Source organism: Bactrocera latifrons, unplaced genomic scaffold, assembly GCF_001853355.1.
Source record: "Bactrocera latifrons isolate USDA-ARS-PBARC rearing strain unplaced genomic scaffold, ASM185335v1 scaffold_599, whole genome shotgun sequence".
Lineage (NCBI taxonomy): Eukaryota > Metazoa > Arthropoda > Insecta > Diptera > Tephritidae > Bactrocera > Bactrocera latifrons.
Window position 1 is genome coordinate 51,167 of NW_017537266.1, and position 27,791 is coordinate 78,957.

The window sequence follows — 27,791 nt, forward strand, 5'->3', positions numbered from 1 at the left end:
TACCCATGAAGCTTCATATTGTTGAGCTTATCAAATTGTCTTGCATTGTTTGCTCATTAACGTTTTTGTCCAACATTTTGTATTGTTCGGTGAACTTTTGTTTAATGTTCTCCCTCTGAGTTTCTCTTGTTTTTTCTGTGGTAATCTTAAAACTAGTTTAGGCTCACCTTTTACATGAACTTCAAATTTGCATGCTCTGTGTGTTCTCTATCAATTTATCTATAGATGGTATTTAGGTGTCCGATGGTACTCATCTTCGCGGCTGACTTACATATTAAACTTACGTTTCACCAGCTGACATATTGGCATCAGGGTTGGAGTAAATTGGTTATCGCCACAATAGTTTTGGGTTGACCAATGAAATTCGCAGACTTCCATGACACTTGCGTGGGCAGAATCGAATAAGGGAAGAGCATGCAGATGGGGAAAAAGAGAGACGGGCCTTTGAACGCTGACAATTTTTAAACAATTTATTTTCAATTTTCGAATTGAATCAAGTTGAGACTATTTCATTTGTTAAATATGCAAGGACAGCAGTAAAACTTGGCTTAGAAGTCAATACCGTATGGGAACGTAACTTCCTTAACATCTTAAGCATTTTCTCTCTTCTTTAAATAACAATAATTATTACTTTTATTACCGAAAAATGGAAACATATTATTGCTAGTATTAAACTAGAGAGAAAAGGATTTCGACGCTTTTGAATTTTCTCTTTTTGTAATTTTTTTTTTACATTTTTTTTTTACACTTTTGTAAATATTACCACTTGTTGGTTCGCGGTGAACAGAAACGGTATATTCTTCTTGTTGCATTGCGGGCTCTTCTTGATATGTAAGTGGTTCGGTGACAATATTGCCAATTAGTAAGCTGTCACTGCTGCCGGCAGCTCCTACTAACAACGAAAAGGCAAGTGCATCGGGTAGAAAACAACGAAAAGTAAGAAAACGAGACGGAAATCAAAAATGTCCATCCAAAAACGAACAAAAACACACACCTTTGTCATGTTTGAGGACAATCAACCGAGTATGACAAAGTCTGCGGCAGTGGGGAGAGTTGCGGTATTAGCGTCAGTCTACTAGGACAGTGTCTTAACACTTGATGGTGGCATCTGGCAGCTGATTGCGGGGCGCAAAAACAAGGCCGACGGATGTCACGTTGATGGCAGTGTGGAGGAATGGAGGGGACTAAAAAACTGCCGTTGGCTATCAGCTGCGCCTAGCACTTTGTTATCTGTTGGAACGCGGTGCGGAGTTTCTCGGGCATAGCAAGTGTTTTCATTCGTAATTTATGTTTGTACTCGTCTGTTTGGCTGGCGTGCCAAAAGAGGTCAACGACATGCGCCTGCAGCCAGTCTTTCTCCACAATTTCGACCAAGTGCCCGACGTCTGAAGTATTTGTACTATTGCAACATGTTGCCACAGAGTATTATGGCTTTGTTCGAGATAGATATAGGGTCATATACAAGTTCGTATATGGGCGTATTCRGACCACTGCTACGATAAAAATGGGGATGACACCGCCATCTTTTAGGTGAATTCAAATATCTCTAGAACTTAAAATTCCATTTGAAACTTTCATTTTCCAGCACAGAAATAAAAATTAAATTAATATAGCCGTATGAAAGTCTGGAAAAATAATGTATTTGAGACACCTTATGAATAAAAATTAAGTAAATCAAGAAAAACTGTTCAAACTCCAAGGTACTGAATATGCAGACCCAGTGCTTATAGTTGACCTTTTAACGAAAATATCGGTCAATGAGCGAAACATATAATTGAAACTCAGAGAATCCTTTAATGGTAGTAGTATTTGTGTCAAAAATGGGTTGAATCCAGGCAATACTTTCTTTAGCCCCCATATACCTTATATAAAGACTTTCGAAGTTCCGCGTGGCTTTGCATCAATATGTGAGTTATATCAAGGAAAATGAGAGTGCGTGTTTCACTGATAACAGTGCATATTTGTGCTTATGATGAATAAAATCGTGTGAAAACTGTATTCCGTTATACCCGCACTTAGCTCTTCCTTCTTTATTTAGATATTTTCGCTAGCATAATTTTCTCGACAAGAGGGTTTGCATATCAGATGAATATGTATCTTGCATATTTTTCAACGAAAATTTAATTTAATAAATTGCTGTTATGCTTCGCTGCTTTCAACATAAATATTACGAAATCCATTACGAGCCGCACAAAATGATGAACTCTTCATATACTTTTCGGATGGAAGTAACTACTAATAAAATAAAAACACAGTTATGCAAAAGTCGTAACAGTAATGGTTATTATTATTCCCTCGAATTCAAATGTAGTTTCTTCACTATTTTTATTGCGCAGACGTACTTACAATATCATTTTTCAGCTAAAAGTTTCGCCTACTGGTCGAAGCGTGTTACTCATACGCCACGGGTGACGCAGTTTGCTCTTAGAAGCATGCATGCATGTTGTGGCCTTTGTCGCAAAAGCAGTTAGAGTAATATGGAAAGTTTTTGTACAAGATTTTAATTTTTATTAAGTTTCATATTTTTACATWTCGAAAATACTCGTAGCCTTTTCACATCAAATAAATTCCTTTATAATATTTTCCTCGACTGCTTCTCAGTTCAACAGTTAGTACTAAATAACTTTGTGGCTCAGTTGTATGTAATTTTATATACTTTAAAAATGTGAGAATTGGGGAGGTTTAAGTCAACATATCAGTACACAACTGAAAGGGCATAGGGTTAAAAATAAAACTATGGGAATATGAATGGAGATCATAGTGATGTCCTAAGCTTAAAACTGATATACATTGCTGTTACTTATTAAATCTGCTATAAAATGCCAGAAGTAACCCACAGACAGTTTGAAGGAACATTAACTGAAAGAGTGGAGTAAATGCGTATCTCTGAACGAAGCACGACATAAACAAGGTAACCTTTCGAAGCAAAAGTTCTTTAGTGGCTTACGGAGTTCACTAAACCTAGCCAATATACAAGCGTACATATACGAATACCTTGCTCCCTGACACTCATTCTGATTGTATTTTGTTGTCAGTGATGAAGTGACAGGAATTTTGAACAATTCTCAAAGAATAGAGATTTATGATTTCCCAAAATAGAACTATTTTTTTGTGTTGTTTGGATGTTTAATGCATTTGAACTAATTAATGTGTAGTTTAAATAAAAATATAGAGATTTAATGGTCCACAAAAAGATGATATGGCATGCAATTCTCGATTCACTCAGAAGTTATTCGAGTTCAAAATACTACCTTTAGTCGTAAAGGTTACTTTACAATTTCTTACACTAATTCACAAAATTTTTCAAAATTGAACTTTTTACACATATAAAAATATTAATGCTTGTATATGTTCACATTGTTTAAGCGACTTCAAAAAGCATAAATATTTATAGTCTCAATCTCTTTAAACTTCCCATGCTTTTTATGAAATTATGGGAAAAGGATAATTCAAATACATACAGTGCCGCTTGAACTAAAAAAATTATACTCTATGTGAGGTGTTTTTAAAACGACAAGCTTGAAGTAAAACGTTGTTATTAAACACCTCTTCGTATTTAACTGCAACCAACGTAAGCATGCGTCCTTAAATTCCCTCATCTTCCTATTTTATGTGACACATAAACTGTTCCAGTCCGTGTTGACACGAAAGGACGTGACATCACCTTTCTCTTGAGGCAATCGTACGGGGTTGACACACTTGAACTTAGCAGTCTATATGCTTAACCACATAAGTGACCATAATTTAGCAATTTTTGCCAATGGCTGCGTGAGCTGTTTTTAAAACACCAAGCTTCCAGTTAAGCGTTTTTATTAAACCCTATTGTTTCCTGTTTTCGCAGTTAACTGCAATCTACGTGAGCGCCCAAACTGTTCAGTTACTTGTTGACACGAGAGGACGCTACATGACTTTTGGCTCGAGGTAATCGTACGGCGTCGCCACACTTGAGTTTAAGTGTGTATATGCTTAACATAACTGCCCAAGAGTTACAGTAAAATTTTACTGTCCATAAAAAAGCCGGGATCACACATGCGGCAATGGCTGCAGAGATGCTTTTAGTGATTCGTAATTTCGACAAAAAACACAAACACATGCGCAACTAAATGTAGTATATAAATATGGGCTAAGAAAACGGTGAACACCTGTGAACACGTTCTAAGTATATGCACACACATATAAGTATAGAACATATGCGCTTATACATAAATAAGCGTTTTGAGAAGCGTTTAAACTCATTTGGAAATTAAGGTGAGTTTTGCTCTTTGTATGATATAGTATGCATTACAAAATTTTATTATACTATATATGATGTTATGTAGTACACTAAATTTTCTTTTAAGCTAAACGAATATGAAAATTGTATCTTGGGATGAATAGGATAATTCGTATATACAAAAATATCATGTAATCACTTCGCCTTTCCTAATGTGAACTACAACCGTTAAGCTTTGTCATATCGCCACATTCAACACAGTTCCACCAAGTAATATGCAACATTTGCAGCGATTATAGTCATACATACAGATTTCTTGTACTTTTCTGCGATTTATTTCGAGTACTCATCCTTGCTCACTCTCCAAATTGATTTATTAGACAATTAATAAATAAACAGTAAATAAAATCGAAAACTGTAGCATTAGATTTAAATATGAAATGAATGTGATAAATTATCATGATCTAACATTAAATTTCGCCTGTCTTCACATGAGCGTATATTCCATTAGAAATCTAAACTCTGACACAAATAAATATAAGAATTGAAGCCGTAAACCATTATTTGCACTTAAAGAGAGTGCTAGGCCATGCTAGTTGTGGCTCTAACAGTACTTGCACTCAGCAGTGGCATAAATTTGTTTTAAGCTTACTTAAAAGTAGTCTGAATGTACTCTCAAACCGTCGCCCGTCCCTCATTTTTCAAAGTTCAGTTTTACGTGATGATGTGGTGCGCGAAATGGGCTGCTCAAATAACTCTGTAACAAAACGTTTTCTAATTAGTACAAAGCTGGTACTCTTCGGTCCAGTTCAATTTCAAGTTGGTCGAAATACAATATCAATACAAAAATATTTAATTTGCGATCATCTCATTTAGTTAAGAACTGTACTTTTATATTATACTATCTCTATTAATACTATTTTTGCAAAGCGAGTGCGAAAAAAAAAAAATATATACAAATAGTATGCAGTATATAGGAAATATAATACATAAAAGTATTCAAGGCATTTGAGATCTCGTATTCTACTCCTAGGCTGAGACTGTGTTTAAAAGGGATGAAAGATTTCTATTGGCATTAGATCTAAGGAAAATTACCACACTTGCGACCACAGTGCTTAAATCACTGTTCTTTCGATGCGGTCTTTTATTAATAATTCTGCCAACTAAAATCAGAGTTTTCAAAGCACGATTTAAAACAGAGTATAATTTTCTTCAAGTTCAAACAATGATTCATTCATTCAACTCTTCCCGTTGCTTTGTCAGATTTTAGTGCAAACAGCTAATGTGTTTATACCTCACTCTCTCTTGATGCTGATCGTTGGGTAACTATTTCTACAACCCACCGTGTTTGTTTCTTCTCGACGCTGCTTTAGCATTTTTTGCTATACATGAAGATGAGCGTTTGTTTGGCTGGGTGGCACTTATGTGGACTTACTAGTTCCTGGTCTGAGTGAGCATTCACAAATTTGTTGCTGTGCATATTCGCATTAATAATATCAGCCAACACTACCGTCTCGTTTGTGCCTTTCCGACGACTTTTCTCTGTTTTTCGTTTCGTTGCGTTTATTATCCGCCGTCGCTTTGTGTCTTGGGCTCTTTATGCCTTGTTTGTGGTCGCAGAGTAGAAGACTAGGCTGCACAAAAATTTTGTCGCTTGCAACTTTAATGACGAGAAATGCTGTGCCGCAGTTCCGGCACGCAGTAATTTGTGCGTCTGTCTCTGTTTAAAGTTCAGAAAATGTCACCCAGTGTTTCTCTGCACAGTTAGCTGCAGCAAAGCAATTATCAAATTTAACAGATTAAGCAAATTTGAGCTTTTGATCGAGCAGTCTGAAACAACGAAGTGTCTGGGTGGCTTAAATTGAGTTAAAATACGACAGTGCAATTGAGAGCTCATTTTCCATGCTAGAAGCGAAAAGATGAGTGTCAAAAAAGTTGCAGAAATAGCTGCGGTGATATTTACTGGTACAGAATTACGCGGTGAAATAATTAAATTCACTCTGAAAAACCAATTTCCGCTTAACAGGATTTTGCATAGAAATTGTCAGCTTTTGTCAGCGTTCAGTGGTCTCGCATTTAATTGCTTCCTTTGCTTTACAATTCTTTCTTCTTCAATACGCGATATTCAGCATCGCAAATCCATGCTATTCACACACTCCAAATCAATATTTGCATAAACTTGGGAAGATATGAGTTGCCAAAGATAACAATGCTCTTGGCTCTCACTTGGCTTGGCGCCAATGCTCAAATGCGATAAAACGTCGGGTTGTCGCGGCATCTGTCGTCACCGCCGTAAGAGTTATACTCCTGTATATCATTGGTGCGTCGGTACTTTGCTTTTCCTGTATATACTTAGAGCAAATATGAAGGCCCAGACGGGGCGAAGTGAAGGAATAGAGAAATCGGAAAATGTTTGCGGGTGGTTGCTGAAAATAGAAAAACTTTATATTCAAATACCAAATCGCGTTTCACATCAACTAAAAGTTTGAAAGCAACTTCCCAAATCCACAAACATAAAGACACGAGTGCTCAGCTAGCTCATTTAGACTTTATAATTAATGTGTTCTCTATAATCAACTGACTTTACCATTCATATTCTGTTTACAGAAAAATGGATAATTACCGGTATTACATCTCCCAAAACCAGTCAAAGGAGTTTGTTTTGGTACAATAAGTTACTTCAAGGGTTCTACTAACTGTCTGAATATTTGGAGCTCCCGGTTAGCTTATACCCTCATTTGTGCTCCATGGCCTCGTTAATAACTGTAGTATTATTTCTGAAGTTTACATTACCCAAAGACACCCTTCGCCTTGACAACAAAATCACAGCGCCACGTGATACCATAGAAGGTGCAAGTGACCGAAAAAGAACATAAATTCAAAGTGTGAATGAAATTGGCAAATAATTCGAGTAGGTCTAGTATAATTTTATTGCTTTGGAAAAACTATATTTCATTTCCCTCCTATTTGTTGTATAACCGTTCGGCTGCGCTCAATGAAAAGGTTGGGTATGTATTGTGTTTGGCGTAGCAATCTAGGCGGCTGAGTTGGCAACTGAACAATCTTATAGTCATCCTTATATTTTACTGTATATAATCCATACGTTAACATCCACCAGCCATTCCTTGTAATGAAACGTCTCACCAAATTTTTGATTAGGTCACTGTTTTCTTTGTATGTGTTGGGGATCGTAATAGAGAATGACGGTTTGGGGTTGCCATTGTATGAATAAATATGCGATTAGCACGAATGTAGCACTAAATATTTGATAGTCGAAGGAGTGTTTTCGTAGTTTGCGAATACATGAATGTCGTTGCAGGTGCATTTTCATTTAAAGATGTTTATTCAGAGGAAACCGCAAGCGTTTAGTTACGTAGCCGCTCTGCATTTGTCATTAATAAATCTTTGCCATCCTCCACTTCTATATAGTGGTCCATTTTTTCTGCAAGATGCGATAGTTTTTGCTCTTTATCTATTTACTCCTCATTTTCATCGCAATCGTCAAGTCGACATAAAAGAACACAATCCCGTTATGTCTGCAGCTCACAGGCTATAAATAAAATATATATATATTTTTTTACATTTGATTAATTGGCTTACCCACATAAATAAATATCCCAATACTTGAATAACTGGTTAGTTTCTCTCTCCTTGGATTCAGCGAAGCCTCCTTATTATTTATCTACCATTTAACAGCTGTAAAAAGTAAACATTCAAAGTAAAAATATATATATGATGTACACATATGCATATTGTTGTTGGCACTAGCTGTACAAGGCTCATATTGAACCGAAACCGATTTATCATCTTTTGTTTGACACTTGAGTGTGCGCAACCATTAAATCTGTCATTGAGTAGACGAATATTTAAAAATAGTAAACACCAGAAACCAAAAAGGTTAAGTAAAGGGCATAAGCCGGCTTCAAGACGTCTAATTTTGTTTGTTTTGGGTGAAATTATGAACAAGTCAACCTATTAAAGTAGACATGAAATTTGGCTTACTCTTGGCAAAATGTGTAACTAGCGAAGAATTTGTTTACTTGTGTTGCAAGAGAACTTGTAAGTACTTTTAAAATATATGTAGAGTTAGTGTCATAGAACAAGAGATGTTTCTGTTTCAAACGATGTAAGAAATTATGCCACTAATACACTAGCGTTTTTCAACACAGAGTAAAGTATGCTTGCCAATATCTTTAATCAGATCTTCATACTTGGAATAAAAACTTGGAATTATAAGCACTTAAGTATTAGTAAAAAGCGGCAAAAACATCAATGTAAAGTTCAAATTAATTATTATAATCGAGTTTTTCCTTGAATTTGTTTGTATGTATATACATATATAAATGCGGTCACTGAATTACTAGCATGCCGTTAACGGATGAAGTTCTGTGGTGTGTCCTTAAACGCAAAAGAGAGTATACCATGCTATGGAAAAAATTTAATATTTGTTATTTCTGACATTTTCTGAACTTAAATGAGTAAAATTACAATATCAAGCAGCAAAGTTCACATTTTCTGTCATGCAAATGAGTAAAAACTAAGGGACAGCAAGAAAAATGGTAAAGAACAAAAATATCAAAAGTCACAAGCCATCTATCGAATGTTGCAAGTGTGAACAATGTATGCGTAGTGTCATTTGAGGTGATTTATGCACGCATGAGGTCGCAATATGGACGCCCACTGTCTAAAATGCTGCATCTCCTTGCATTTCACTCAAATCCAACTATTACTCACATTCAGCAAGACTTACTTTGTGGGAAAATGTGTATGCCAGTAGTAACGGCATGTGCAAATGCTGCATGTTGCAAGTAGTTTTAAGTCAGTGTTTGTGCCACAACTGGTGCGTCCAAATTAGATTCACGGCATAGACTAAATGTTGTTGTAAAACCATAAGCCTGAATTGTGGTCACTGCGGATACAATCTGTTGTTTTCTTGGTTCTTTTCAAACATGAAGGAACCCATGATTTATTTAACCGATTGCCACGCCTCTAGTGAGGATGTTGACCGAAAGCGAGTTTTGTTTTAAATAACCGTAAATACTGTTTGCGAAAACCCGTGACTTACACAGAGTCATCAGTCACACATGAGTTTGCAAATAAACCTTTTTCTTTTTAATGGAATATTTTTGGGAGACACGAAAGCAAATGGAATGAACATGTGCCAACACGAGTTACTTGTTCAAATTTTGTCATTATTCTGTTTAAATTATAAAATAAAAAATAATATAAGAATTCGTTATCACAAAATAATCAGTCGAGTTTTATTAAATTTCGAACGATCTGAGCTGTCAACGTTGCTTAATCAGAAATCGATAATTTAATATTTTATAAATATAGAATAAATACAATAAACCTGTGCACTAACACAATGAAGCTAAAGTCGTCTATTCAGTCACAATAACAACACACATATACATGATGCACTATTGACACTTCTCGAATGTTCATAAACTTAATAACTAATATTGCACTAAACACCCGCCTGATTCACACTACTTCAACTCATTGCTCCGCCCGAGGCCCTTTCCTCTCTGTGAACCCTTCGACACCTGAGGAGCTACACACCATCATCGTTGGTGGCATTGTACATATTTAGTTTTATTGTTAGCAATTGTTGACTTTGAGGCAACAAACAACAGACAACCACTTGCTGGCGTTGGATGGAATGAAAATACAATAACAGCAACAGTATTAATTGAAGAGCGCAAGCAAAGGTAAAGCGAAGGGAAATCGCACAGGAGAAGACAATCCTTTCGGTATCAAAGTGCCGCCTCAGCAATATCTACAACAAACACCAGTATTCAACTGAGCGAACCTGAGTTGGCGTTTGTGATTATCCGCCTGCAACATCTTGTGCACATTTCATACATTGGTAGCATGTTCGCGTACGCTCGGGTAGTTGCAGTCTGTCGCTGTCGCCACCTGCTCCTGCTGCCGTTACCTGAAGCATTGTCAGCGTAGTTACCTCGGTTGTTGTAACAGTTCTTTCACTTGTGTATGTGGGTGCATTGGAAACAAATATCGGTAATGTATGTACGTATGTGTGGCACGTGTGCTTATCGCTGGTGTCTGCACTCTTTCCATTCAGTGCAAGTGGCAGTAAGTGCGTATGTGCGACAAAAATCGATGCAGAACTCGTTTTTGCCACTAGAAAAGTCGTTTGCTTTTCACAAAGAATTAATTGAATTAAAATGTTGTTGCTACACTTTCACCGTCTGCCTGGCCAAAAGTTACACAAGAAAATGATTTGGAGCACATGCTAGGCTTAGCAGATCAAATACCGATTATGTCAACTAACGAAGCTATTTCGTAGCTGAAAAAGCAAAAAGGACTGAGTGGAGCAGTATTCATTAAACTAGATTTTGGTTTTGTAGAGGCCAAGGGGATGACTTGTGTATTGTCGTTTAATTGGATGTTGTGATGTAAGTAAATTTGGAGTCAATTGGAATTTAACTTCTAACCATTCCAAGTAATTGACTAAAATGACAATTTGCTTAGCTGCTATTGCGAAATTTTTTGCATTAGGTGCTAAGGTGAATTCTTAATTCCCTCTTTTTTATTTTGCCTACAAATGGCTCATTGTCACACAGCATCTACTTCTACACTCGTTTAATAGTAAACCAAACAGACGCCCACGTGTCAGATAATGGCCATCTTATTTGAAACACTTGAAACTATTTTTGAATGTGAAACTCTTTACCTCTTTACCAATATTTTTTAATTGTTTGATTCCGAAACAAGAGTATTTTTTACACAACTAACGAAAAATAATTAAAAAATAAGTGTATTGATATTGTAATATTGTTTATAAATAAACATATTTAAGTGGTAGGACTAAGCTATCAATAAATGAGTTACCCTTGTTAATGCAATTTTCTAAAAGTAGTGTTCTCCAGAAAGCAAAAAAGCAGATAAAAAAGGCATAATGGCGTCATGAAAAACATTTTGTTACTTTTCACTTATTAAAATTTAAAAAACACCCTTTCGAACAAAATACCAAAAGATTCTTATTAATATATAAATATATAGTATTTTTTTTTTTCAATTTTAATATAAGTAATAAACGATTGCAGTGTTTTTCTTTTTTGAAGTCGCTGTACCATTCTCATCTGTCTTCCAATTTAGAGAAAGTTAGGTGTGTTTGAAAGAGAATAATTATTTATTTTGAATGCCAGAATTTTCAGTAGATACGCATGTTTTACGATGTTAAATAGTTATTTAAAAAAGTCCAAACTTATTTTTGTCTCTTGATTATCAAAATTTTCGGTTTGTTTTTGTTCACTACTGCTGAATGCGTTTTCTTAAATCTAACGCATACCGGTGGTTTAGTGGGAGCAGCAGAAACCACTTAACTAAACTTTAACTCTCAATTTAATGACTTTTCATTTGAATTAAAGATAGATAAGTAATTTACGTAAACGTTTAAAAATAGAACAATAATATTAGCAGGAGCACGAAAGAAATTCAGAACTCAAAAGGCAAAGTAATTGAAGCAGCATAAGTGAGAGGTGTCTGCGATTTCAGTCACTACAAAAGTAACAGACGTGTCTGCGAGCCTAATGAATAATAAATGAAATTGTCTGCAAATTTAAAAATTTTCCTTTCACGCCTCTGCTGCTTTTTCTAAGTACCTCAGTGATGGCACGTGATTCGCACTCGAATTTTAGATTTGATTCAAGCAAAACACACTTAAACTATCTGGTTGAACTTAGTTCTGTGCGTTTAAAATACGATTTTGCATGTCTATATAAATCATCAAAAGAGATCCGTTGCTGATTTAGTTTACAGGTGCAACATGTGGTAGAACTCATTTCACGAACGCAGTGCTCGTTCACACGCGTTTTCTAAGCTAATTTATTTTACTTCAAATTTGCACTTGAAGCCCCTTTATTGCGATAAGCCTTAGGCGACGTACGTGCCTAGCGTGTGGTGAATTACTACAACAGCGACAACAAGCAATTTGCATAACCAGTAGGAAGAGAAGATTTGTGTAATTCTTAAGTAACTTGGAAAATATATGAGGTATAAAAAACTTGAAATGGTAGAGACATATACACCGGTATAGGCAAGGCTTGCTTTTTGCATTGAGTAATTTGTAGACAGGTAATCGGCAATAGATACTCTTGCGGAGTGGGCGTTATCAGAAGATGCATCAAAACCTGCGGAAAATTGAACATGCGAATTGTCAAGAAAACATCATGCATCTGTCTACATATGTTATCCTTCCTTTAATGCTTTTATGACGAAGTTCGTCAAATAAATTCTCTTGGAGAGCAGAGCGGAACTTTAATGGAACCAATTTGGGAGTTTGAGGATTAATTAATATTGTAATTAATAAAAAAAGAGAATAACGCAACAACCTTATTTAATGTTGGGAATATATTTATAAGGAAAAGTGAGATCTTATGTTAAGCTATCAAAATATTGGTTTCTATGTAAGCTGAAGTACTAACAATGCTGGCCTTTTAAAGCCTGGTGTAAGAAGCATTCCAGAAAAATACAATTAAAACTAAATTTATATCATTATTCATTGCAATTATGGGTTTTGCATTTTCACTATCGAAATAAGTAACTATAACCGCTTTATATAATTCATCTTTTTCTCTTGCAAATCCCTCTATAAACAAACTTTAAAACTATCGACCTTCTCAGTTCACCTCTCAGCATACTTTCGGCACGATTTACGACTTGACTTCAGCTTTTACTTGAAATGACGGGCGTTGAAGTCTTGCCTTTAGCCGAAATTTGTTTCTATTGTTGGCATGACATGTTGTCTGTTTTGCTGCTTATTGTTGTTATCTGCTTCGAATGTAATGTTAATTAGAAAATCAGAAAACCATGACAGATGTGGTTTAATATTTTTTCAACATTTGTATTAGAAATATACACAAAAACTTAGAATGTAAAAGAAATTCGTAAGAGAATTTACCTTGAGACTTTTAAAGCGGAGCGAGTAAATGCTTACTTGATATTACTTCAAGGTCCTGAATCAATTAGACAGTGGTTTTTTCTAATTCATTTTATATTCTCAAGCATCGTTTAAATTTATTAGAACATTTTTTCTTTGAAGCTATGTATTTGAACCCTATATATAGACTGAATACTACTGCAAATATTGAAATAAATATATTGTTCAATGTAATGTTCATACTCCGTCGCAGAAATGTAAATCTTCTCTATTTCAACCGCTATCCAGTCATTCATTCACTTATACATGTAAATAATATCTCCAAACAGAGTGAAAAGTCGGTGCTTATACACCGATATATTTGAAGTGAACGTAATTTGCAGCTGCTATATGAATAACAATAGAGGCGTACTCCGATTGCTAAGAAAGTAAGCCGCGGATGCAAAGGATAACTAAATGGCACAGCTAATGTTGTTGTGAAAGAGTAGAAAGTGCAGAAGTGCCAGCAGGACTGTTATTAGTTGACTGTATACACATCAGTTGTAGAGAGAATAATATCAGTGTAGCTTAGACATCAGCAGAAGCACTCATCCATTCAGGCTCAATTTTACACCCTGGTAAGCTGTTATATGGCTGCAAGACTTTCCACACTTTCATATATTTTAACGTGTTTACATGATTGTGAGCCACCTAAATTTAAATACCAAAAAGCAACAATTGAATATTACTTCAAAATATTACACTATTCGAATACAATTCAGTAAAACACATATTCAGCGATATTTAAAACCCATAAACGCTTTTTTATTTGCAATTTGTAATTTTAGTAAATCTTTACTCCAGCCATATGCCTTTGATTACCATTACCACAGTCACATATCCTTTGCAAAGAATAATCAACTTCGCAATGTCTACACAACTATCAGCATAAACAGCGCCATCAGAATCTTCGACTTTAGAATTTCACCTCTGCGGAATACCAATTTTGTGATCCGTAAAAGCAAAATGCCGATTTTTCCATTTCATTGCCCACAAATGTTTATCGAATTTACCAATGAGTTGTATATTTAATGCTCGGCTTACCGCAGTATCAAAGGCTTTCTCCACGGTATACATATATAAATAGCTTTGTGGGAAATAATATAAGTACTTTCTGTTCTCCGTGACTTTAATCAGTTGAGATTTTCTGTGCCGCCAAGCTCTGTTTTGCTCTCTATTTCATATTGAAAGTAAAGAAAAGAAGAAGACATAATGTAAAATGTGACAGACAATTTAAAGAACTATATATGTTTTGGAGTAGCATATTTCTATTTGAAAAGTTTCGTAAATTATATATGTGTTTCATTTAACAGATCTGTTTCGTGTATTATGGAAGAATTCTCGTTTAAAGAACAATAATGTATTTTCAAAAAAATTGTTGAACCAGTTGTTACAGTTCTTGTTTGTATAGGAGGAACAAATTTTTCACTTTTAATTTGTTTTTCTTCTCTTTTTTGGCCTAGAAGACGCCGGCGTGAGCCACTCGCAACATTGCCTAAAGCAACATCTGGGTAAGCCTGTTTGATCATATCAAACGCTTTTTGTCAACAGTAGTATACATTTTAAATTCACTCTTTTTCCAGCTTCTATCCAAAAACCTATATTTTGACAAATCGCGCCATTGTTCTGGCCATTTACTTTACTTTAATTGAGTTTCAAACAATTTTATTGCACCCATAAGATTCGCACGAAGGCACTCAACCACATAAGAATGTATATTTGTGTCTGCTGATAACATTGAAGTGTTTTATGGTATTCACAATTTTTGGTTTCTGTCAGCATCTTTGCCACTTTCACTGCTGCACTTCACTTTTATTATTCCACTCCGTTTCTTCCGCCTTCGACCACTTACACTCAATCCTAGGGCTGCACAGAAGTGATTCCCAAATTGAATTTAATGCCACATTCATCATGTTTTTATGACAACTACGCTCCTGATAGCAAAAGTACATTTTCCGCAAGTCATCGTCAAGAGTGCCGCTTTGCAATTTGGGAAGGATGTAGGAGGGTGTCACGCTTGTAAGCGAATTTTGCACCTCCGCGCCAGTACGGCTTCCATGTCCCACAAGCAAACACGCTAACAGTGAGCACTTAAGGAGAAGAACGTGGCAATTTATTTACATTTTCCTTGAGTCACGTTCTCAAAATTTTTAAATTCATTTCGCCAAATTTGTTCTTGTAAGAGTAAATCACAAAACGGCATAGTTTCAGTCATGATACTAAATTGTTGCTTCTTACGAGTATTTGTGCGATTTAAGCAATAAATACATGTTAGATTTTATAAACTAAAAAATATTATTTTGCCAAAATGATGTTACGGTAATGTTATTATTCTCAATATAATGCTTCTTGAAATGAAATACCAAATAAAAAAATTGCTGCTAAGCTCGTATTCTACTTCTGTATAGCTTAGTATTATTAATGGAGCTAATGCGACTATTTCATAGGAAATATATGCTAGTTTCTCATGAAATAGTCAAGTGAATAGGATTTTCACTTTCATTCCCCGGGATTAAGCAAAGTCGCCTTTTGTTAGCTCAACAAAACCATAAACTCGCAACCTAATATCGCTTATATATAGTTTCATAAATAATAATAAACGCAGAATATGCACGTGGATTCGAATCAACATAGCCTATAGGATTTGGACAAAGCAATTTATTTCTTCAAAAATGCTCGTCTATTAAGAAGGCTTGTATGCTTTACTACATGACGGAAAAACTACTCACTCAGATAATTCAGTGACTTCTCGTAATGAAGTGTTCGGTAAATAGTGAATATAGCTCATGTAATTTAGAGCACGGTTTATCGATGTTTATGTTTTCTATTTTTTGCCTAAATTTGGTGGTGGATATCACCCCTTGAATAAGATTACGTATGTTGAAGCAAACTGTTTTAATTCTCAATCATATTAAAAATTTCGCGTTTCCTTTGGCGTCGTTCTTTCTTGAATCAATTCATCTGAAATCAAAAGAGATTGGAATTTGCTTTTATAGCAAGTCCCTAGTTTTAATGAACTCAACCTGCAAGCTCCACAAATGGTGTTAATGGAGTAACACTAACTCTATTTCACTTATCAAAAAACAAAATATATAAGTAGTTCCATCTGTATCTGTGAAAACTGTGAAATGAAACGCACCTCATATTCGCTCCTTAAAAGTCAAATCTCAGCACTTTCCGCGTTCACTACTTTTTTGTTTTCTTGATTCACAGATTCAGCCACCGCACTCAGTCCTTAACTCTTTGTGGCGAGAAGTGCCAATCACTGCTGCTCACGAGCCTTAAAACATCACTAGAAGAAGAACAAACACACAGACCGAAACGCACAGCATTTGCAACTTGTTGCACTAGTGTAATAAAATGTTGAAATGCGGCGTCAACACAGGCTCGCTAATGGCAAAAACAACTTTTACTCGTGAATTAACAAACGGAGATCTGGCTCACACCAAAAAAACGCCTAATGTCCCGCTCATTTCCTATCTCCCTCGATTGGCGCATTAAAAGTGGCACTTTAGACTTTCACCCTTTCTAGTTGACTTGCCGCAATGCCAGTGACCGCCCAGCACAAGGCATCCACACAAACTCTCACATAACTACATTCATATAACTGCAAATTCTGTTGAAAGTGTTAAGCAGACATTCCAAGGTCTTCCGCAGGATCAAAGTCACGATGTAGGTATGTATATGCGAATGTTGATAAGGGTAAAATTACTTTCTAAAAGTTGGAAATTATAAATGAGTGTGCACGAAAGGTTGTCGCGTGAACTATCCGCAGTGCCTCAGGGAAGTTGGTCGTAGTTGCACTTGGCATTGCGAAGTTTTTGCTGAGATAACCTTTGAAATCTTTTGCTGAACTTCTGTGTAATCTGAGCATTGTGCAGAGCGGCAGGGTTAACAACGCTTTCTCATTTATTATCAGCTGCGACATTTAATGGTGCGGCGTAGGACTTTTGCAGTATTTGGAAGTAATTGAAATTTATATTTTCGAGATGTCAACACAAAATCCACGAATATTAAATCACGTAGACATGGTTTTCTCTATATAAGGAGGGCATCAGATCATTTCACTGAAGAAATACAAAATCGCGCACATTATTTTAAGTACACAAAACATCCCTATAGAATTAGAATTCTAATAGAAATAGTAACAACAAATACTATATATATAAAACACTTTTGCTTGAAATCCTTCGTTCTTACAGCTTTTTTCAAATGTACATTTTGCATTTCCTTTTTTATCTCTTTCTTCTCTTAAAATTTCTTCTTCTGAAATTACTTCCACACAGAAATTAAACGGGACTTAACGGAGATTCCAAACCATTTCCTCTGATCCCATAAAACACAGTCATTAAAGCGGTCATGATGATCAGCTACAGTGAGAAGCAATTGACAGATGCGGTTGGTGTTAACGATGGTGCTTTCGGTGGTTAAGACCAAATAACCGCTGCGCAATTAAAATGATTATCTCCGACTTTTCAATAAAATATGTAATTAACGTTCTAACAGCGAGTCAAAAAGCATTAAGCTTGTAACTTCTTACTCGCGAAGGCAATGAGCAAACGTTGGTGAATGAATAAACATATTTATTTGTCACTTCAAACCAAGAGTTTACTTTTATTATTCGGTAGTTCGATAATAGTATGTTTGTTGAGTCATTTAGGCCATTAGAGAACCCAGTGGGGTATTTGTAATTATTAGGCGTTAAAGCTAAGAGTTGAAATTCTTTCGCGAAAGGGTAGGTAGAAATTACTTAATTAAAATTTATGACTCAAAAATTAAAAATTTAAACCTTTCTGAGTTAGTTCTATATGAAGTTAAGCAGTTATTTCATTGTTGGCTAAATATAAAAATATTCAGAAATAAATATTTATTTTTTCGAGCATTAACTTACTAAAGCTGACTTAAACAACTTTCATATATATGGCTTTCACACAGACATCGAGTTGCTTCCCGTTACTGAGTCCCATACAACGATATTGAAATATTTATACCACCTTTCAGCCAATTTTGGTTTCCAAAACACATTTACATACAGAATATATTTTTACTGCCAGCCTGGGTAAATTTTGCACATCCGCGGAGACAGCCATTGCAGGTGTTGGAGTGTACCGCCATGGTTGAGCACCTTCTTCAGTCACTTCACCACATTTTCGCTCCAGCATACTCGCCTGTTTGCATTTTACCTTAATCGTTTATAGCTGAATATATTTTTTCGCTTTGAGCTATTTAAATATGCCTTTAAAATATATAAAGGTATGAATTTTGTGATAATAAGTATTTACAAATAAAAATAAAAATTAAGAAAACAGGACTTATTAAATTTAAAAACAATGCTTCACCAACCACAAGTGCCTGCAGCAATCTGCTTAAGCTCTATACATTTCAAATCACGTTTCGTTCTTCTAAATAATAAATTTCTTTCCTCCTTGAATCACAAAAACTACAAGCGTGGCAATTAAATTACTTCTCTCACCGATGTAAATACTCAAATTTCAACATCACTCAAGGGAACAAAAACTCACACTAACTTGCTTATTTAATGGTTTTTAGCGCGAAGACAAGCGCCGGCAGTAATACGGTCGCTTATTTACTCAGTTTGTTAGCGTTAAAAGAAGCGCTGAAATTCGTTACTTTCCAAAGTTCATTTTGAAAAGTTTGCTGCAATTTATTATAAAAACAAACTGAAATCATAGGCGAGATGGGAAGACGAGAAAGGTAGCAGAATCTACTTTCTGCAGTACAGTTTTGGCCACAATTCGTCACAACCACCAGTATTTCCCTTCGTATGAAAGACATCCGGGAAAGGTGTGAAGCAATACTTACCAAATCGCTCGATCCTTTGGACTCTGTTCCATATTTCTGTTGCGCGCCATTGTTGCACAAATACTTCGTCGCCAGCATTTTCATCGGACGCTTAACCACGACAACTTTATAAACATTTACATTGTTCTTAATATATTCTCACTTCGCAAGTCATTTTTTCATCCGTCATATTTCTTTCTTTCGCAGCAGCTCTGATTATTTTATTTCTAGCACATGTACCCCGCTTGTCACCTGCTCTCTTCCATAATTTATGGCAACTTTCAGAGTAGAAATTATTTATACTTCACTTTTACAGATTCATAGTTGATTATTTATTATTTTTTGTTTTTCCCCGCCAGAAGTCACAAATGAAAAAGTGTTGACTGATCATGCTCCCCATTACACCGTATTTTTGAAGTAGTGGAGAAATCTTCCTGCATAATTAGAACAGCTATTGTAGCTATAGTCACTGTTTTTAGTTTTCCACATTAAGTATTTCGGATTAAATTTGCCGCTCTTTTGTAATGCTAGTTTGGCTGGTTAAGTTTTAATTGACCATATCACCTTTCTAATTCTATTTCAATTTTTATTCACCGATTTCTTTAGTTATTCCTTCTTCAGTAAACTGTTCCGGTATAATCGTCCAAATAGGTTCATGTATTTTAACAACATCAGCTTTTATTTGCCAAACAGCAAACAAATCCCACCAAATTGAATGGACAGCTGCAAGAAGTTCTTGCACAATTGCTCAATTGGCCATTTGTACCGCAGAAATAAACGGAACTGAACCGATAAAAATGTATATGGAAGTGTTGAGTCTGTCCGCCAGAATTGTGGTAGATGGATTGGCTTTTTACTAAATAGTGCCAAATTTCGCATTTCCTCCCGATTCAACGAAGTACGACGCGGCACACCAGGGCGTATGAGCAACATTTCTGCTTTGAAGAAATTCCTATAAATTTCGTCTCCCAAGCGACCAGTCTAGCTTGATTCTGCCTTTTGAGCATTTTACATATCATTCGCAATAAAAATACACTTTGCGCAATGAAATCGTCTTACTTTCAATATTCCAGTTTACTCAATTGAGAAAGGTGAGCTGCACTTGCAAATCGCAAATACATTCGATCATCTGTGACCACTGGCGCCTGGTGCAATGACAGAAGTGTGATCACAGTTCAGTGTCTATTTGCATATCTTGCCTGCTTTGTTATACGAACAATGGTGCAATCATCCGAATTCACTTTGATACCCTAGGGAACATACCACACACATTACATACCTGCCGCTCCTTACATCACCGATGCTCACAAACATATTTTGCTGAATTCTGAATCGACGGGCATTCAGTTGATTTGAGTTTGGATTGCTTGAGTCTTGATCAAAGATGGCATAGCCAAATGAAACGAAATGAAATTCTCAACAATGTGTAATTTATGAGCGAAATGGCGAGAATTCTCAGTCGACTATTTGTGAATTCTGACTTATGCAAAGTGAAATGAAAACTGCAATCGAAATCAAGTATACTTCCTTAAATTGGCCAAAATGTCCGATACATATGGAGTGAAGCATGAACGTGTGAGTTAAAAAGTGGTTCGATAAACTATGAATGGTGAAATTCTGTATTTTAATCCGAAGAGTCAGTTTTTTGACACTCTCTTTGTAATGCAACATTTTTCGTAATTTTAATGTAAAATTAAAAAAAAAATTTTTAATTATTGGAAACATTTTCAGTTTTATTTTGGAATATAAATGAATTAAAGTTTTAAAAAAAGCCGGAAAAACCACTGTAATTAAACGAATCTTAAGCAGTACCTTCTTAAACCTACTTTCCGGCTGTATCCTCCAACTGCAATTACTGTATTTAACTGAAGTATAACAAAAGAACAATAAAATAAATTTAGTATTTATATATATTATTATTTATTTATTGTCAAAAAGCGTGAAAAATTGAAGGGATGATTACATTATTGCTATTTACTGATCCAAGAATTCTTTAAACTTTAGTCAAACTTCTTCGCAATTACTACGTCTGCTTATGTGTGGAGTGTCTCAACAGCGTTAAGGAAAATTATTGATATTTTAAATAATATTCACAGTGGTTAATAAAGTAATGTGCTGCTGGCAGACGTGTGTAGAAATTGTTTTTGTAGCACTTCAAAATATTTTAACTAAAAATCAGTTTTTATTTATAAAATCATAAAGAAAATTAACAAGAAATTTCAATGCAAATGTGATAAATGGAAAATAAGAGAGTTTGTGCTTTGCAAAAAAAGGCTGTTGCTTTCGAATAATAAACTTAAAGGATTTTTGCTGCAGGAAAAAAAAAAAGCAGGAAATCCAAAACTTATGCACTCATGACCTCAAATAAATTAATTCAGTAGTAAAAGACTTTCAAACTCAAAATGCTCAAATTGGGCAAAATAAGAGCAGCAAAGAACGCTTTATGCCTTAGGAGCATTTTAAAAGCCTCGTGAGACGATTTAAGAACTTAGAAACAAAAGAATTCGCTAGTTGCTTTAATAGGCGCTAGGGCTTTTTTAATGGCTTATGAATAGAGTGAAGCCCACAAAGGAGTATCGTTGCACATGTACATTTAGTACATAAGAACGGAGTATTCATGCGCAGGACTCAAACTATTCAGGCTGGTTGCAACACAACCGTCAGTTCCTAAAGGTGTTTACCTTACTGACTATAATGCAATGAGTGGCGGCGTTAACATATTTAGACTCACTGTAGAGGCATGAAAGGAGCAGGCAACAATATAACAAAAAAATAGCAGCACACAAGAGGTGTGTTTCAGAAAAAATGCCACATTATAAATTATGCAAAAGGCTTGATCCTTTTCACAGTCACTTCACATGGCCGTACTTACACCACATAATCGTCCTCTGTGGAGTATTCTGAGTCGGTCCGGCATGCCTGTGCTTGAACACAAAATTTGCATGGGCAGCGATTATGGGAGTCAACAGCACGTCGAAAACGAAACTAAAGGCAGCATAAGCTGCTGCGGTGACTACTTTTGCTATGCAGATGCATTTGGAAACAAGTATCCATTGCAAATTGCTCTTTTTATTGAAACTTTCGCCAGCTGCCGAAAATTGTCGGTATTAATGGCAGATATCTGAAAATCCGAGCCTGGGTTTTACTCAATGAACCAGCGTGTTCATATATGTGAACATCGGAAAAGGTGGGAGAGAACCACTTTGAGATATGGTGTAAGTTTGAAAAAATTATAATGCCGATAATAAAAGGTCAAATTTATTTTTAAATATATTTTAAAGATGAATTAATGGTGTTTAACGTTTTAGCATCTTATTTAAATTGTTACTTCAGTCAGCGTGAATAATATTGTATGTATTGTCAGTCAGGTTAAATGGTTAGAAATCATACCTTCTGCTTCCAGTAAAATTAGCACAAGTCAAATTTACTCATTCAACTGAGGAAAGTTCAGCAACATGCATTTTATTTTAAAAATTAAACAACTAGCATTCTCACGTTGATTAAGGTGCTCCTATTTAAAGTTTCCTTTACATTTAGACATATGTCATGAAACATATTTCGCTAAATCTTTTATTCATCTAATAAGCACCTACACAAATGCACAACAAAGTTTGTCGAAGGAAGCTCAAACTGTTCTGCAATAACTCTAGAGAGATTTCTACAAAGGTTATGTTTAATTGCTCATAAGCTACACATGGACCCATAGGAAAATTCGATGCCAGTACTTACAGAGCTAAAAATGTGTCTTAATTTTCACTTGCACCCTCACCTCAACCTAATTTGCGCCAACACAAGACATGTACCCAAGTTTCTCTCTAAAATTTGCCATTTTGTAAAATTTCCATAAAGAAGAATTAAATCCACAAAAATAGTTGTCGAGCAAATATAAAAGTGGGTTCAACAAATTGCCGTTAGCGCAAACAGCCTCACGATTGGTTATTGCAAAGCATATAGCAGTTGTGTAGATTATTCAATTTCAGTGTAAATTAGCAACAATAAACTCTTTGGAAAAACTTTATTCCACAAGTTGTATGGTTACCCAGCACACACTTCTCACTGGGGCAAAAAACGATAGTATAAAATGTTTACAGTTGATCGGCAAAAGCAAATACGACATTTAGGTACTTCGTTTCCGTTTATTACGATTAAAGCGTTTTGAAACTAATTTTTATTACATATCCAGAACATTTACTCTTATTTTGTATACAAGACGATATTTCCAACTTTACAATTTAGCCTGAGCAATAAGTTCTATATAGTAAATACATGCGTTACTTACTTTCAAAAAGTTCTTCCGTGTACTGGCTTAACTTTAATGTATTCCAAACAACAGCAAGGGTAAAGCTTGGCATACCTTTGGAAGCATACCCTGGCACCTTAAGCAGCTATTGTTTGGAAATGGATGTACTCAAATACTATATTCATATGTTTTTACCATTTGCGTTTTTGTTTGATAATAACCCGAAAAGATGGGCTATTTTTTACTGCATCAGAATGGTTGTGATTACACGCGGTTGTCACCAAATTTATGTAATTTTGACATGTTTGCGTCATGCTGACTTTGGAAATGCGTAGCCTTCATTTCAGGTTGCTCATCCGGCAGGTTTCACGAATCTAATTTCTAAACGCAATTTATTATCTGTTGAGACACATGCTTAGCTAAGAAATTGGAAGTTAATTGGAAATCCTGTTAATGATATAATAAACTACAATTGTTCTTTTGTAACACAAATTGCACAAATTAATTTAGTGAAGGTTTTAAAAACGCTAATGCCAATTTATTTCTGAACATTCCTCGTAGAAATTACCATAAACCATCACGATTTTTCGGAACAATTTCAGCTTGAAACCACTCTTGGCTCCTCACTTAGTCACATGATTATACTTGAGGCCATTTGCAAGCCGGCAGAGACTCTGCGTTTAACCGCGTAAGCTGCCATAATTTTGCTAATTTTAGTTCATAGAGCGACCAACAACAACAACACGATGCCTACGGCTATAGTGTCAACATTCAAGTAACATTATAAGTGCCTTAGTGTGCATAAGTAGCAAAAGCCACAACCACAAAGATAGCTTCAAGTGCGAAAATGGGGAGAAAGAGAAAACATAGGCGAATCCTTGTAAAAGTAGTAGCCTAACACACAGCTGTGTATTTGCCATTACACGCGCACATGAATCTCACAAAGGAATAGTTATGTAAATAGTAACTGTAATTGCTTTTAGTAATACTACCCAGTATCAAAATCTCTAAGTTTTCTATTCCTAAAATTTAAATTTAAATTTAAAAACAAGTACTCGTAAATATATATGTATTGAGTCACCTAACGTTACACCCCATTAGATATTAAGTTATTTTAAGTTTAGTTACTCATATATAATTGCCCTGACAAACGAGCAAAATTAATGCGCTTTAAGCAACGCTAGCAGGTAAATACGGGAGTGGTGAATGGTTAATGCACAATTCCATTTCCATGAATTTCTATGATGATTTCGGCAGATTGAATTTCCGATGATCACGGATTTTGATTTGCCCACATGTTGATCGCCATTTACGTCCTCACGGCCACTTTGAAAACGTTAAAACCACTTGTGTACTCTACTACGGGATAGGAAATCATCACCTTAAACCTGTTTTCATCAATTGAAACGTTTCGTTAAAAGTTTTACCAATTTCAAAACAAAATTCAATGTTGTCTCTTTGTTCTAAGCTCATTTTCGCACCGATAACACAAACACACTGACACATAAAACGCAATAACTTCACTTCCAATAAATGAAATGTCATGAAATTCTCATTGGACAATCGGTAAAGATAGTAAATTCTAATGCATCGACACATAGATGACGCCACCAGGGAACGCTAGATTCAAGTCCTGTTTACTTTAGAACGCACTTTGTACATATTATATATGCTGCTGAGTTATTTCAAAGCTCGTCTACTGCCACCTAAATTTCGAAACATTTTGCCATTTTACCAGTTGGCTCTAGATGTTTTATTCTTGTAAGCGCTACACCGCTGACATTGATCAGAAGTGGTGTCATTTCATGGCGTTTTCATTTGCTGCTATCGACGCGAGCTGGCAGCAAGACTTTACTACTTTTCAGTGTGTTCTTCCTCTTTCTGCACTATTCGCTGGACCTTCGTTCTAGGTTTAGTACAGCTACAACATTGAAGACTCTTATTTGGATTTGTTGTTACATTTATCATAATTTAATAACAAAGTTCACTATTTCGTGGGATTTTCACGAAAAGCGCGACAGCAGAGCTTCGAATTATTTTCATGTACGAGTAAATCATTTTTTTTTATTTTTTTTGATCAAAATTCATATACTTCTAGCTGCAATGGCTGTAACCTGTTTAGTATTGCTGCCTCTAAGCAGATGAGAAATTGATATATGATACCTTCGCCGAGAAAAAACACACAAGCGCTGCAAGTGCGATACACGCGGAATCGCTGGACTCACTATCTATAAGCTTCTTTGCACGGATCGCTTGTGGTCGCTGTAGAGTTTCTAATTTGAATTGCTCCTTTTCGTCTGATTCTTTCTGAGGCAAAATGAAATTGGCTTCGATTGCAATCACTGCAGCTTTAGAATTTATTTCAACGAACGGCTCCGTGAAAATATATTTATGTAGACGTCTATATGTGAATAAGCTGCTAGGGCAGTTTGCTTTGTAGACAAATATTTCTCGCTGAATTGATAAAGCCTGATTGAGTCTTGAAATTTCCAATAATTGCAATAAAGGGTACATTTCTGCCGTTCGAACAAACCGAGACCGAGTGTTATTATGCTTCTAGTATTATAGAAATATAATTATATTGTGTTGCTTGTTATTAATTCTTCAATTATTTAAATTATTAGTTAAACTTTTGCGCACATATATAAAACTTTTTTAAACAAATGGTCCCGGTGATACAATTTTAACTTTAACAGAACTCACTGTCTGAAAAAATGATAATAATCTTATTATTTTTCAAAAAATTTTATCAAATACATTAACAATTCTTTTTAATTTAAGAAATATAGCGGACTATTCGGCTTTTTTAGTTTTTAATATTTCGCTGTTTCTTCTGTTGTTCGAGAACTTAAAGTTTAAACCAGAGCTTTTAATATTGAAATGGGTCTTATTTTCCGTCAATAGTTTCATAGTTTGTTTTATGCAACTAAAATTTATCAAAAATGTTATGTGCTCAGTGTGTGCTCAGTGAGTGAAACGTCGTCGTTTCTAAAATGGAAAAAACTGGGAATATAGTAATTCTCAACTCAAAGTTTATCAAACCACGTTTTCAATTTCCTTCGCGAAGCAGCAAGGTCACTTTAGAAGATTTTTTATATCTGAGCGTATTGAACAGTTACCAAAACGCACAGCACATTAATCAGCTTCTAGGAAGCAAAATGCTTTTCCGAGCCAAAATATACATAAATATTGAGATTTTGTGCTTCGTAATTACAGTGAGACCGGACCGCCCACAGTTTCGTTTTCCGCCACAAAAAGTTTTCCCGTGAAATATTGCAATGGAATCATATGCGCTGGAAAGAATACCAATGCCAAAATATAAATCAACAAATGTGGCAAGTAGCCATGCGAGCGGCAACCGCAACAGATCGCAATTTCAACTTGAGCAACTTGTTTCACGGCTGCAGTCAACAGCAAAAATCAAATATTTATGCCAAGTTTACGCACTCCGGTGTTGGAGGCTCCGCGCAACGCATCATCACGTAGCGTACTACCAACTAAACGAGAGCTTAGTCCTTGCAATCGAAAATTAACGAACTTGCAGCCATTACTTGCAACTTTTAACAAATGATATCAGCGTTCCTCTCCACCATCTCAAGCAATTTGGATGCGATTGGTTTGCGAATATTCGCCGCAGTTCACGTTTTCGGTTTGCCACCTAACCTCCCACCTTCTGTCTCCGCGTGTCGCTGTGAACGGTTTTAGTAACTAAGTAAATCTCAAGTTCGTGAAGTAAATTATTGGTGCAAGTGCAAAACAAATGCCCACATCACTCTTTGTAAGTGAGCACCATCACTTACTTAAAGCAGCCCTTAGCAGCTGCAAAGCAACCAAAAGTTTGCTTACGTTGAAATTGGCATGTACTTGAAATGTGTGGTGATCTTCGAAAACACTTCATTCCATTATTTTTCTAGTTGAAAGTAATTAAAGGGAAGTAAAAGGGAATAAAGTAAAATAAAAACCACCGCTTGAAGCAAGCTTCATCCACAGACAAGAATAACAACAGTACCAAAAAGTGATAAAAGCAACTATCGAGACGTACAACAGCCATAAGAACTACTCATTCGAGTATTCGCCCAACGAAGAATAAGTGATAAAATACAGTAATCTAAAGGTGTGAAACAACTTCATTGCGGGAAAACCATCATTTCCCTAAGCGCGATAAGAGTCAATTCGCATAACAAGAATATTGTTTTGCATAACTTGAAAGATAACAAATAGTGGGAATTGGCTTATTATTATTTTACAACTCTTTTGCAAACGTAATATTCAAGCAAATATTTAACAAACTTCATACAAATAAATCGAATGGAATTGAAATCACAATTATACTACATGTATGTATGGTATATGTTATGTCTATATGTTGAAAAAGGAAAACTAAAACACTACATACTTTTTTCACATGCAATGCGTGGCGCTCATAATATTTTTCTAAGCTAAGCTGATATTGACTTGACTATGGAAACATTGATGATTTATGTGTTATATTGTTTGTCATACAGGCATGCTTAAACAAATATCAGATTTAAGGAAGGTAGAAAAGCCAGACTTATTGCGTATAAATGCTTGAATATCTATATATTGCT